The sequence below is a fragment of the Prenolepis imparis genome, unplaced genomic scaffold, assembly GCF_030444845.1.
Source record: "Prenolepis imparis isolate NDT839.2.m4 unplaced genomic scaffold, iyPreImpa1.0 SCAF_9, whole genome shotgun sequence".
Taxonomy (NCBI): Eukaryota; Metazoa; Arthropoda; class Insecta; order Hymenoptera; family Formicidae; genus Prenolepis; species Prenolepis imparis.
Window position 1 is genome coordinate 13,068,285 of NW_028141167.1, and position 15,430 is coordinate 13,083,714.

Here is a 15,430-nt window from a genome sequence, read left to right on the forward strand (position 1 = left end):
GTATTTTGTGTTTTATTTAATAGTATGTGTGTGTGTAAAAAAAAAAGGAGCGACCGCGTGTTCTCCTTGTCATATCAACTTCAAAATGCTATGCGTATAAAAATCTCGGATAAAATATGCCATAAATATAATCGCTTTTCATAAACTTCTGACGCTTTATATAGCTAGATAGTCTCTCTACGAAATAAAATTTGATTACACGTTTTTCGAAATTTCTTTCAACACCGTAGTTGTGCTGCGTAAATTGGAACAAGTCGACCGACCGGATAAATTCTGGAAATAGAATTGCTAGAGAGATAGAACTGCTGGAATAATGCGTAGAGACACCTGTGCGGAGATACGTGAATAGATAAACGAACGACATCCGCATTTGCACCGATGCGAAAGATTTTAAGGGTGGGCAGTGTGTGCGCAGGCAACCAAAATAAGTAACTATCCGATTCTGCGCGACGATCTCTGATTTTCGTAAATTTCGATTTTCACAGAGTCAGAGAGAAAGAGAGAGAGGGAGAGTCTCCGTTTACATTTTATCGTATTTGCCCTTTCACCGGTATGATCGGTTTTTTTCCCCCCCAAAAAACCGATCATATAAAAAGCAATTAAAAATCTCAATCAACAAAATAACACATATGTCGTCGTTTCGCGAGGTGATATTTTTTTGGAGAACCAATGTCTGTGTAATCGTTGCCGCCCGTCTTTCCGTTTTCTTCAGCCTCTTTCTCTCTCTTACGATCCGTCTTACAGGGAACGCTCTCTCTTTCCCTCTCGTTCTGTCTAAATAAGTCCGCACACGTACGCGAGAAACATTGAGCGTTCTATAGCGCGCGGCGCTAGGCGGATTTAATCCTAGCAAATTAATTCCATTTTCTCGGAACATCGCGCATTCTCTGTGTTTCGTCCTTCATCAGCTCGGCTATGTGCAGCCAGCCCTTTCCCTTGGTGCGTGCCCCTGCCGCACCCCGAGGATCCTAGGACTCCGATGCCTTGCCGAACCACCCACCCGCAGCCCCCTCCGCAACCTCTTCTCGTCGAAAAGCTATACTCGAGCCGGTCTACAAGGAATTGTTAATTGCTCGTGCAGCGCCAATTTGCATAAATCAATTTTAAATCAACTCTCTGGCCTGCGAAGAGTGCTCGCAGCCTGGAAACGCACCGGGTATATGCACAGGTGTACGACGCGAGGCAACGCGACCCCGACTCCGTTCCTATGACGTTTATATACACAGGGTGTCTCGATTCGCGTTGCCGACTCACCGCGTGCGTGCTCGAGTTAGTTTGCACGCCGGCCGAACAAAGTACAACCCCTAGGATAGTTATATCGAGCCGAAGGGCGAAAAAGTTCCGCGGAGTGACAACGCCGGTGTATCGCGTGACCGACCGACCGACCGACGAGGAGGGGCACCGGCGAAAGAAGGGACGCGTGGAATTTCAATGGCGCATAAAAATGAGATGTTTAGATGAAAACGAGAAGATAAGCGGACACGGGAGAACGCGGACGGCGGCCATTTAAATTGTAATTTTCAATGCGAGAGAGAGATCGCGTGTCCGTAATGTATGCGCATCCCAAGACGTTCCACGTTTGCACATAGAAGGATGTCTATATGTGTGTATATATATATATATATATATATGTATATCGTGTGCACTTCATGCTGGAGTGTCGCCGAATATGTCGCGGAAAAAATATCAACCTTACGTAACCTTGATCGAAATTGCTAAACGTCGTTAAAAGCTGATCCTTTTTTCCACGTGTTAAATACACTCTTGGTTGCTACACTATAGTTGAGCTATAAAGCGTATCTCTCTTCCAACGACTTATACACTTGACTCTGTGCTAGAATACGACACGTTTGTAACGCGCGGAATTGAGTTTTCGATCGGATTATTGAGAGTTTTAGTAGGCTTGAAACATGCAAAGCAGAAGACGGTAAAATACCGAGCCCGGTAGACCATTACTCGAAAGAGCGGCTTGTTTAAAGAAACATACCTCGTAGAACGATGCCCCTGGGTATAACGCCGGGGGCTGATCGCTCGTGTCACCCGCGATTATGGCGTCCCAAGACTGACTGCAGTACGTCACGCAGAATGCATGAATGTAAAAAAATTATTCGAGAGAGCCGAACGTGTCACGCGCCTTCTTGTGTGTATATTGCAATAACGTTTGACTAATTTAAAAATCTCGAAATAAAAAATTGCGCACGTATTTAAAGTAAGCGGGAAGAGAGTGGCGTATGCGTGTGGGTCTTTTATTGAAAAAATAATGTTTAGGAATATGTATGAAATGAACAACGTATAACGATGATGATCATTCGGAAATAGCATGGAAGTGACACGGTAATAATTTAGAAATACCACGAGGCGATATGTAAATGGTGCATAGCGAGAATGACATGACTATGCCTCTGAAATGGCTTACGAGAGTTAACATAGGGATATGGAAATTTGATACAAAAATATCATTACACACACATACCTACATATGCACGCGCATTTAACTCGCCATTTGCTATATATTATTTAAGAAAAAAACATTGATAACCCTAGAACAATAGATACGTTCAAAGATTTATAGTTGAAATTTTTATTTATTCTTTTAAATGTATAACATTTTTCTAATAAAGATATAATAAAACTTTTGTCAACAATTATAATATTTAGTATCTGGAATATTGACTGAAAAAACATGTTAATTTTGAAAGTTATAAGAAGAGACAATTGATTCCAATGTATCATATCGTTTATATACTATCGTTCTATGGTTAATAATATCTTTACTTGAAATGATCAAAATTTATGTATTAATAATTGATTGCAGGTTATAGCGAGCATACGTGAAGATTCTTCCGCATAATTTGGGTGAGTGAATTATTATTACGCTTGTCAATTAATGTAGTAATTTAATTATTCGGAATTCCCCCCCGACAATGCTAATTCATCTCTACAAAGTTAGACAAAAGACGTTTTAAAATTAATAAATTCTTCATCTTCCATCCTCGTTTCTTCAAATGAAGAAATCGAGCGCGATAAAATATATTAAGATATAGAATAATTTTAAAATTCTCTAGATTAATATTTTTTGCCTGTGCAAAGATTAAATTATTCGATAGAGAAATCACTTCGCAGCGCATCCTCGCGCTAGTATATAGCAGGGTTGTTCGGTATAATATACGAGACAGGTATTTGTATCTGTAACAGTAATTACTATAGAGCGCGCAGGGATATATTCTCGACGCAGGATTAATCGTGTGAGTATTGATCAATTCTCAGGAAACGTAAAGTCGCTTTTACACAGGTCTCTATAAATGTAGAAACGTAGAATACGTTTATACATATATCTATATGACGCGATTCCTCCCATAATAATCTATAATTTTTTTCATATATTATTGAAGAAAAAAGAACTAGCTGTCTACTCAAATCTTGTAAAAAAATTCCCTGAGAATTCCCTGATTTTTCAGGTATTTTTGTTAAAAATTTCAGATAAAATAAGAAAATTTGTATAGATGCAGCTTTTTAAAATAAGTTTCTTTATTGTTTGCATTTTCTAATCATAGTTTTAATCATATGTTTGCAAAGTTATCGAGAGCAATTTTTCTACCATTTAAAAATGATTTATTATAAACATTTTAAGAAATATTAATTTATTTATAAATAAATTATTTATTAAATTATTTATTACATAAATAAGGAGTACTAATTCATTTAGATATTACTTATTAAAAAATTGAACAACTTATTTTTCTATGAAACTTATATAAGAGCCTGACACTAAAAATAGATCGTCAAGTAAAAAATCATATAAAATTTTAATAAAAATTTAACTATTGCAAAAAATGCTTTTCTTAAGTGATATATAAGAATAAAATTATCAAAGGTGAAATTTTTTTAAAAAACTCCCCGAATACCAACCAAATTCCCTGATTTTTCAAGGTTTTCAAGGTTTTTCTGGGAGTATACACCCCGACTAGTTTAAAAGTATCAAATATTTCTATTACAATAGTTAATAAGAATAAACTTGAGTTTTTTGTGTTTCAATTTATTAAGTTTTAATGCGTCTCTCTTTCTCCCTCTCCGGATGTGTAACCACGAAACTCTTGAATATATATTTTTTATTTCCAACGCCAATACGAAACCGCCACATCGATGAGGAACATTAGACATTACAACGTCATTGTTCGCATAATTAATTTTGTACAATTCTCGATTGTTCCTGTGCACGACGACGACGTCGACGACGAGGACGAGGACGAGGACGACGTTTCGTCGCGACGCGCCGCGGCACGCAGGGCGGCAAACTTGCGCGATTGTTTTGAAACGAAAGTAAATTTAATTTACCGGCTAATTATCGCCCGTGCAAAGTTCTGAATTAAACTTGTAATTGGCTTTCGCTTGATTCGAAGAAATTGTACTAAGCCACCCTTCCACCTTCCCTCTTCGCTCCCTCTCACTCCTTCTCTCTCTTTCTCTTACTCGATATCCTTCCCTATCCTACTTTGAGACATGCTATGTAATCTCCTATGTAGACATATGTATATGTGTATATATGTGTGTGTGTGTGTCGATACGCACGCAACAGTACCTAACCCGATCTAACCATCGCAGTCTTTATCGTATGCCAAACTAAGCATTGCATATATTGAGTCTAGTATATGAGCCTATATTGCTAACGACTATTTTCGTCTAATAAAGATTTCACGTCTTTCATAAGAAAAAAGATTTTTCCGATATACAGAGTGTCCCAGATTTAAGAATCTTTCATTAACGGGTGATCCGGTAAGTCTAGGACACCTAGTATAATATATAAGATGCGTATCTAACTATTTTCAAGAGATTTCCTCGTGTAAAAAAAACCCGATTTTGTTTTCCGTCGAGAGTGGAAAATAAAATATGTAACAACGTTTTTTTGTCGCATGCATATACAGGGTGTCCCGAAACTACCGCGAGATATTTTAAAGGCAGATTCTCTGGCCAATTTAAAAACGATTTTTCCTCAGCGAAAATGTCGAGGGAGACCATCATCTTTTGCATGTTCCCAATTTTTGTCATCATGTATCTTTGTAACTAAGCCTTAAATTAAAATTCTATTAAAAGAAACTTTACTTAAAATTAATTGAAGAATGTGGTTTTGTTAATATTATATTTCTAGAGGGCTTAGTTTACGAGAAACCCTTTATTTTTAATCGCTTATAACTCGAAAATTATTGGTGCCTCGACATTTTCGCTGAGGAAAAATCGTTTTTAAATTGGCCAGAGAATCTGCCTTTAAAATATCTCGCGGTAGTTTCGGGACACCCTGTATATGTGTGCCCGCAAATTTCAACGGCATCTTTACCGGGCGATATGACATTTGAAACTGAAGCCGAAAATATGGACATTGTCGGTCAACTGTACCTGGGAATACACTCCAACTATTCGTAATTAAACTTCACAGATTGTTTTCGGGTAATATTTGCATCCTACATCAAACGATGTAGGTGTACATAGCACTGTATTAATCTTTACGATGATTCATCAAATCGGATTGCTATCTTAACAGCAATTTACTTTTTCACAATCGCGAAAAAAAGATTTAATCTTGAGTAAAGAAATGGGATAATTTTCTGTTATCGAACGGATCGATTTAATATTAATGCGTGCACGAAAACAATATCTCGAATCGCACGATTATCGTTCAGTTTTACGACCCTTCAGTAAAAAGCTAGACTCTTTCATCTCGTTTAATTAAATCGATATTAATAATTATTTTAATCACAAAGTATATTAATTGATATTGTAGAAAATATTGTTCTCGGATAGAGAGATTGAGCTTCCTGTCTTCCGTACAAGTGCTTTACAACACACATTAATTGGTCCCTTGAAATTCAAATCTTATTTCAATTCGCATTATTTTAACACTACCGTTCTTGTGCTCGTAAATTTTGCAAGCGGATAAAATGAATTTTAATTTTATCTGGACAGTTCTTTTCGTGAGAGTCTTTCTAATTTTTTTAGGAAAGGAAAGAGGAGGGAAAACTGTTAAAGATACTGGGTTTCCTTTTGAGGAATAAAAGAACGCGCCAGAAAAACGGCACAAAGCTTAATTACTCGGCTGTTGAAAAAAAAAAAAAAAAACGGTGAACGCGAAGAAAGGTTTTTTAATATTCTTAAAGTGAGTACCCCGAAAATATACGTAAAAAAAAACGTGATTATTTTTAGAGAAATATTTCGCGCGGTCGAACGACAATTTACGCAATATTCTTTTCTCTCTTAAACGACGATAAGTCGAGGCATTGTTTACAAGCGTTTAAAAATTCTCATTTGATTTGACCCTCAAAAGGTTGCCCACCTCTGACTTAAATAGCTACGGAGATTTCGATCGCCACCCATATGCATGCACGCACGCAATTGTAGAATTTCACGGTGCTCCCATGTGGGAAAATGGCTCTTTGTTTAGAACGTACGCAGCAACGTGTGTATATGTACGTATGTACGTGTGTATAGGGCAGATACGGTGAAACAGATAAGGGGAGATACGACTCGGCTTAAGGAAGCGGTTAATTACCAGAAGATAGTAAATTGCTAGTAGCGCGGAGACTTGTACTTTACTTATAAACCCAAAAGAAGCCTTTATCCCCTGATATCCACGGATATATTTTCGATACCTAATAATCTTGCAAACATTTGCGGGTTGATTGGCAATAAACGCTCAAAGAGGAATTAATTATTTCGCAAAAAAGTATTAATTATTAGAAAATAATATAATTATAAATCCCGATCACGGATATTTTTGAGTAATAATCTTACATTTACAAACTGATTGGCAATAAACGTTTTTATCAAATATCTTAATTTTATTTTTACTTATCTGTTAAAGACAGATTAGTTAGTTCAGTTTAGTCATTTCATGAACAAAGAATTATTTTGTCTAAATTTTGTTATTACTATAACATTAATTTCAATATTGATTTAATTGCTAAGTTGTTTAAGCGATATTTATATTTTGAAAAAATATTTTATTTAATCTTATAATTATATTAATTTCATTAAAGTTGGATTTGTAAGTAGAAGAAAGATTAAATTTGATATACATATACTTGAATAGATATGTAAAAATAAAATTAAGATATTTAATAAAAATGATAAAATATTTATCAAATTTAATGTTAATTTTTTCATTTGAAAATAAGCTGCAAAGCTATAAAAAATTAATTAAAAGATATAAATAATTAATAGATTCGAAAATTACAATTAAAAATGGTATAATTAAATATAAATGATTTGATTTTAATATTGTTAGGTTTAAACAAATTAATTAAAGAATAAATTAATAAAATAATAATAACAATAATGGGAATATTTACATATATATTCCAGTATTATTATTATTATTATTTTATTAATGTATTCTTTAATTAATTTTTTTAACAATGTAAAAATCAAATTATGATATATTCAGTTACATTCTTTATTAATTATAATTAGGGGTCTACTAATTATTTTTTTATATTCTTGAAGCATAATATCAAATGAAAAAATTATCTTTAAATTCGATATTTATTATCATTTTTATTTAAATATCTTAATTTTATTTTTACTTATCTACAAATTTAATCTTCTATTTACAAATCCAACTTTAATAAAACTAAAATAATTATAAAATTAAATGAAATATTTTACGTTTATATAAATGTGCCTTAAATAATTTTACAATATTAGATCAATATTATATTTATTACTTATTACTTATTTTCATTTTAATTATTTAAAAAGCGGATACTAGTACATCTAGTCTTTCTTATTCTAAAGTATAATCTTGCTTGTTTGATCGACTACGATCTAGTCCGGCTTGACAGCCTACTCTTATGTCCTCAGCATCTTATAATTACTCTAGCTCAGCTAAATCATTGTAATCGCGACGCGCGCGTTTTCACGGTTTCTATCGTACGGATTCTCTAAAGCCTTTAACAATGTTCAGATTCTCTTGTGCAATTAAGAAAGTGGCAGGCAAGAGGGTGATGAGGCAGTAAAGTCGAGCAGCCATGCATCCGCGAAGTGAATGATAGCACGTATGTGACGTCACAGGACACGTCGCTCAAAACCCGAGGAATGGCCGGAAGTCGTGAAATGGGATTACCTGTTCGTACGTATATGCGGCCGTGCCGAGGTGATAATTGAATAGATAGCCGCCCTCCGCGCTTCTTCCACCCAGACCGCCGTCTCTTCTTCGATTTTCCTTCGTTAACGAACGAGTTCGCGATATCTCACGCGAAGGCAAAAAATTGTCCCCGGAACGACGTAATAGCCATGAAAAGGCCGCTCTAATGCGATAAACGTTGCTCACCGAGGATTTGCTCATCGATTTCTAACGTCGCCAAGTAGGCGAAGCTCTGTCTTTTTTTTTTTTTTACGACGTTACATCGTAATACAACACGGCGCTTCTCTAATTTTCAATTTAAATGTGAAATCTAATTTTAAAAAAAAGACACATAAGCCTTTTAAATATTCCGCTTCAAACTGAATTAACGCTTGAATGAATTATTTCGGGATAAAGGAAACTAAACACAAGACTGGATCGATCCAACTTAGATCGCGCGCTGTTTAAAATTAGGCTAAGCGAGATCAGATTAGACCAGGCTATACATCAGGCTAGACTAGACACGAATGCGGATCTGACCTCTCGCGCGAATACGATGATAAAAATAAGGAAAATAAGAAAAAATCTAAAACAAAAAAAGGATACGGCGCGGAAGACCTGTTCCCCATTAGAGTCTCTCCGCAGGCGTTTAATCACCCAATTAAGAGGATTTTCACGTATGTTAATTAGTCAAAACACATGCAAAGCGTTCTTTCTCTTTGCACCGCGGTGTTTGTATAAAGGAGCCTCTCTATTCCGTTCAAGGACTAAAAAGAGATCAAACGGGGCCACGTCGCAAGATATACCACGTGTTCGTACACATGTGCACGAGATAGATGCGCGATATATACATATATGTATATAAGTGTATTCATTTAATTCGAGCAGTGTATGTTTAAATAATTATCTAGATTAAAGATTATATATATATATAAAATTATGTATAGGTATACATCAATTAATATTATATATAATATATAATATATAAATATTAATTAATATATGTAATTAGTATATAATTAATTTTTAATATATGTATAATTAATATATAATATTAATATATGTATATTTGTATAAATAATATATTAATTAATATAAATAAATAATAATATAAATATATATATACACACATCATACATATAAAATTGTGCACTAATAAAATTTACAACTCTCGAAACAGAAGAAATAAAGCTTTCTTCTTACATATATTGTGCGTAATTTGCAAGACAGAAAAGTCTAATTTCAATCCTCCTATAAGTGCTAAGGAGAGACATATTTTACGGACACTATTAAATTGACATCCCATATATCAAAGAGAAGCTCGTGCCGGTAGCCTTTTCTAGTTCAAGCCGAGATTAGAGCAAAACGTGCACGAATTTTGGCACAAGTACAATACGGAAGAGATTCCACGTCTCGTTTGCTTTCGTTACTTTTATTTGCTTTGTATATAAAACTGAAATCATTTCTTCAGTCGATATGAAAAAAATATTGCCATTGAACGTTACTATTATACGTATAATGCATTATTATGTATTGTATATAATTAAATATAAATGTCGTGAGAAATATCTCGTGCACCGAGAGATCGTCAAAATAATTGGATCAATTAAAATAGCGATTTTATAATAATCTAATGGTTTTTTTTTTTTTTGCAAAAAAAGGAAAAAAAGAAGCATTTTATCCGATTGTTCGAAAAATCATTATCCTCGAAATCACGGCCTTTTAAACTTTTAATCATTTCCAACTTTTGAAACTGATGTAGCTTTCGGAAGCTGCATATATGCGCGTGCTGGAACCCTTTAACCATAATCATAATGCCAGCGGTGTTAACGAAAAAACGTACTATCATATTACCAATTACATTGTGATTTTAATGAAACGCAAGAATCAGAAAAAAATGCTGACGCATTGCGTCCGGTGGTGGTTATTCGAACATTGAGTCGACTTTTTAATTGAGAGCTTTTTATATTATACGGTTCTAAACGCGCGCGCGCAGCGCACAAATGAACTACCCTTTATCGCGCATTGTGCTCGCTTTCACGTCGAAAGCGGAAAATCCGCCGGCCGATATCATCCGTCACCGAGTCCGGTCGATTTTCAACATTTAATTATCCCGACTCCGAGCGTCGAAAAACTGATCGATAAATTGAATTAAGAAAGTTTGTTTGTACTGATTATTTCCGGTTAGGCGAAAGGGGTCCGGGAATTTTCGAAACAAATTCGTATATACGTTTACGAAAACGACATATTTTATCATTTGATTGTTAATTGTTTTCTGAAATATACGAGAAATAATTTTCTCGTTATTCGAAAAGAACTTTATATTCGATCGAAACTATTTTAATCATAAATTTATAACTTTAACTACAATTTCATAATTTTATTAAAACAAGTTTTTAAAAGATATGAGAGAGAATTATAAAAAAAAAAAAAAGAGTATAATATTCCGAAATAAAAAATGACGCGGCTAAATAATTCGCAAACGCATCGCTATATAACGCTAACTAAAACGCGATGTCGTTCGTTATCCGAAAAGAACGATTCGTATTTTTCCGATCAAAATTATTTTAATCGGAAATTTATATAACTTTAACTACAATTTCATAATTTTATTAAAACGGATTTCGAAAAAGATTCTAGGGGGGCAGAACTTTTTATACAAAAAAAAGAAGAGTATAATATTCCGAAATAAAAAATGACACGGCTAAATAATTCGCAAACGCATCGTTATATAACGCCAACTAAAACGCGATGTCGCTCGGCTGCCTGTTGCCGATAAATCTTCGCGAGGATGGTAAATTACGTGCTTTGCTTAATATTAATCACGGTCGTTACTCACGCTCGTATTATTGAGGGTCCACGTGTCTTTCGCGTCGTCAAAAACCTAGCAAAGCGCAGTTAACGTTTTCTCTGCGTTATCGGAGCAACAACGACACAAATCCTTATCAATGATTTGTACCGTCAGATATCTCGCGTCTTCTTTCTCCAGAATTTCCCCCCCCCCTCTCCCTGCCCCCTTTTCCTCGCTCTATCTGTACACTCATGCCGTATATATTCGAGTACTTGTTAAATCGGCCTTCGTCCCTTGTCGGAGATTCGCGTCGTGTCCGTGGATTCTGCGGTAATAACTGGACGCCATTATAAAACCTCCTGAGGGAAACCAGCTAAGGGTAGTTCCTCCCTTCCGACTAAACCCTTCGTTTCTTTCTTTCTCTCCTCTCTATCTCCCTCCTCCTCCCTCTCTAGCTTGTCCATCCCGTCGTCGTTACTGCCAGGATACGGATTATCTTCGTTGACCGACGATATTTCTTTTGCCGCGATTCCACGATGGGTTCTTTCTTCTTCCGTACCGCGCCGCGTTTTCGACGTACGATTTTTCCCAGATATATTTTCCTCCGCGCATCCTTTATTCCCGTCATTTGCCCTCCGGAGGCACCTTTTGCCCTCCTTGCGCGCGGTCACCGTAACCCTTTTCCCCTCCCCTCTCGCCGGAAGCAGACGCGAAACAGTTTTTACTATTGTAGTCGATTGTCTGATCTTCGCTTCAGGTGTTGGCGAAGGGGCTCGATGATTTTAAAGACGCGATCGTTCCTCGGGGACTTGAACAGATAGTGACAGCGACAGGATTGATCGTCCTCGCGGATGCCCAAGATTAATAGAGCGAATGATCTCCCCAAAGGCGAGAGAGAAAGAGAGAGAGAGAGAGAGTTCCTAACATAGACTTTACAGATAAGGACTGGCAATTGCCTGTAGTTTCTGTATGAGAAGCAGCGTCCGGAGGAGATTAGAGAGAGAAATATACTTTTTAGTACTTCTGAGAACGATTGTTCTCCGGACACTTCAAGAGAGAGAAGTATTAAAAAGCATGTTTCTCTCTCTAACCCTGTCCGGACAAAGCCTGCTAATTGCCATATCTATAAGATCTATGGTTCCTAATGTCCGTTTCGCGTTTCCGAGTTTGTGAATGCGGCTGTACACGTGTATATGTATGTGTGTGCGAGCGTCAATACCGCCCAATTTATAGCAGACCGGATTGAGGCGTAATCCCCTCGCATGCGGTGCCGCGTAATAATGATGATTCGAGTGAAAATATAACAAATATAGCTCTACCACTGACGCCGCCGCAGCTGCCGTCGTTCGAAAATGTCTAAATTAGAGAGAGAAAGAGAGAGAGTGAACTTGATCAATCCCCTCATCAACTCGATCAGCCGAGAACTCGTTGAAACACGAGCGAATAATTAAGCGAATAACTTTACCCGTGATTCGATAGAATTACGAAGAAAAAAACAAGGCTATTTATAGTACTTTTTTCTAACCACTATATATGCGCGTGCAAAGTTCTCTCTACACGGGAAATCCAGAGACGCGAGTGTTTCGTATTAGACGTATTCATAACTAAATTATCGAATCCTTTTTACTCGCGCGACGAGCATGCTAAACGCGCCGAAGCCCATATGGGCGAAGGAACGGCCGTCGCGTCGGGATTAAGGGTGCGGTGGGGGGCGGGAGGGTACGGGGGGGCAGAGGGGGCAGAGGGGGGAACGGTCGCCGTTAGGCGGACGGCGGAGAGGAAACGGACGAGGCGAGGGTAAAGCACTAATGAGCAAATAAGGCGAAAAAAGGTGAAAATTCATTAGCAGTCAGCTAGCAATGGACGACAATGGGAAGGGTTACCGAGAATCGGCGTAACTCTTTTCCCGGTAAAGGACTCCGGGGTTCTCTCTCGACAAAGGACTCTAAAAATAAATACATAATTAAACGTCGCGATAATGAACTTCTTTATGCGGCGTGGCTGGTGCGCGCGCGGGATTCTATGCGTGGACGACAGGTGCCCCCCATCTTCAACGACCCTGCTTTTCTCACGTGAAAAGTATCCGCAATCTTTGCTGAAGACCTTATTAGTTAACGCGAAGCTTGTACGGGTGTAGAGAAATGAGAGGAAATATTAATTAATTTCGATAAGTAGAACCGTATAAGTAATGTATCAGCTCTTAACGCGCGAAAATTGATCAATATCAATAAGTTATTGAATAAGAATTATTTGTCTTTATCCTATTGTTGTCTTTTATATGTATTCAATATTTTATATATTAAATCTTCGAAATATTATATGTATAATATTATATAATACTATAAATTATATTATAAATATAATTATATATAATATGTAATATATAATATATAATATATAAAAATATAATTATATTATAAGATATATATATATATATATATATTGTATATATAATTATAAAAAATATTTAAATATTGAAATTATCTCATCAACAGTGATTCTTCAAATTCGTTTTGCATTTCGAGATATAATTTTCCTTTTTCCTCGAGAATATTATTTGTCTAAATTTTACATTTCAACGAAATGTCAATTTGCATATACCGGCGTTTCACTATATCAGTTTAGTGCCTTGATAAATGTTTGAAATGGACCGAGTAACATTAAACAATAGACCTATCAATCTTCAAGTCAAGATAATTTTCATAGATTTTACGCTAACGTAACCGCGTCCTAGGTCTCTGATTGGTCCTTCTTCCCTTGATGGTGATTTAATATCAGAGAACCTTTTTCGCTTCCATTGATAAAATTTCATCTGGTTTCAATATCACATGCAAATTAATAAAATGAAAAGCACACACACACGATGCGTTTTATTTTTTGTTTACGAGATAACGCAACATTTACTTTCACAACGCAAATAAATTTTAAACAAAATTAATTTCATATATATAGAGACAACATTTCGATAAAAAAATTCGAAATATATACGATCGATATATTTCATTAACGCGCAGTTTTGTGAAATTGGACACGTTTCTTTTTTCTTACGCGCCGTAATCACAAAGCAAAGTATAATCCTAAATACTCGTTGAGGTCGACGCGACATTTATCTGGCGAGCAAAAAGGGGAGACGATAAAAACCTTTCTCAGACGATATCTTGTCGCTTTTCTTCACAAGCGGGCACTATCTTGTACCGGCTCGCCTGTAATTTAATCTTCCACACCTACAAGAATCTTAATCCTGAGATTATGTCAAGCCAATGTCCAAAAAGGAATAAGCTCGGAATCCTTATGATCCTCGATGCGAGGAACAGAAACACCTGTTCGGTCATGCTCGACTTTGAAAAATACTCAAAATATTTCTACGAATCATATTCTATTTCTTGAATGTTTATTTTTTAGTAAAGAGATTTCATCTCTACTATGAAATTACGAGTGTTTAATTAATTATACGATAGCTTGCCCTTAGGGCTCAGTAAATGATTAAAAATAAATAGTTCAGTCATGCTCGACTTTGAAAATATTCCAAGTATATTTCTTCGAATCGTATTCTATTTTTCTAATTAAACATTTATTTTTCAATGAGAATATTTTATCTCTATAATGAAATTAAATATATTTAATTAATCATATGAGAATTTGTCCTTAGGTAAATGATTTTAAAAAATGAATAGTTTCTCAAGCAGATAATGAGAAGAAAAATAATATCAATTGAAAAAAAATATTAATCCGAGCATAAACAAAAATGTATTTGACTTGCAACTGATGACAAAGTCATTATCAGAATTAAGGGATCGATTCATCAAGTCGTCCACTATTATGAAAATTACATATATTTAATTAATCATGTGAGAACTTGTCCTTAGGTAAATCATTAAAAATTATGAATAGTATCTCAACTAGATAACGAGAAGAGAAATTATGTTGATTGAAAGAGAAAAAAAAACAGATACTAATCTGAGCGTTAGCTAGCAGATGAACAGAAACTGGCTGTTTCTTGCAACTGGTGACAAAGTCATTATCAGAGTTAACGAATCGATTCATTAAGTCGCCCACTTTCCGACCGTGTATCGTGCGGAAGAAGGTCGGTGGGGAGAAGAAGGTCGAATGCTCGTGGAGAGAAAGCACGGTATACGGCAGCGTAATAAATGCATGGGATTAACGAGGAATAAATAACGAGAGACTGTTAATAATATCGTACCCTCCGCGTACCGTCCGTCGTTTCCCCCCTCCCCCTCTCTCCTCTCCCGGCCCCGATTCCCACTCACCGCAGATTCCCTCGTTAAGCGACTTATGGTACCTAGGTATAGGGTGGAGGGTGAAGGGAGAGCGCGTGAGAGTCCCGCGAACCAGGAAGTTTCGATGATCATTAAAGACGCATCTTCGACCTGCACGCTCTCGCGATCGGCTACTTTTATTTACGGTATACCGTTATTTAGCGGCCGCATTTGCAAGAATTAGGCGATTTGGACTTGCCTCTTCTCACGTTTTCCAGCGTATAAGGTTTCCCGCAATTTTTTGGGAAA

At 36.1% G+C, this 15,430-nt stretch overlaps 1 protein-coding gene across 1 annotated transcript in view; it reads left to right on the forward strand.

Moving 5' to 3' along the window:
- Positions 1-15,430, forward strand: part of LOC145940923 (uncharacterized) — a 204,571-nt gene that overhangs the window by 55,132 nt on the left and 134,009 nt on the right. Inside the window, exon 2 of the mRNA XM_083046581.1 lies at positions 2,816-2,856. The gene's annotated coding sequence lies outside the window, so the exon portion shown is untranslated. The remainder of the gene's footprint in view (positions 1-2,815; positions 2,857-15,430) is intronic.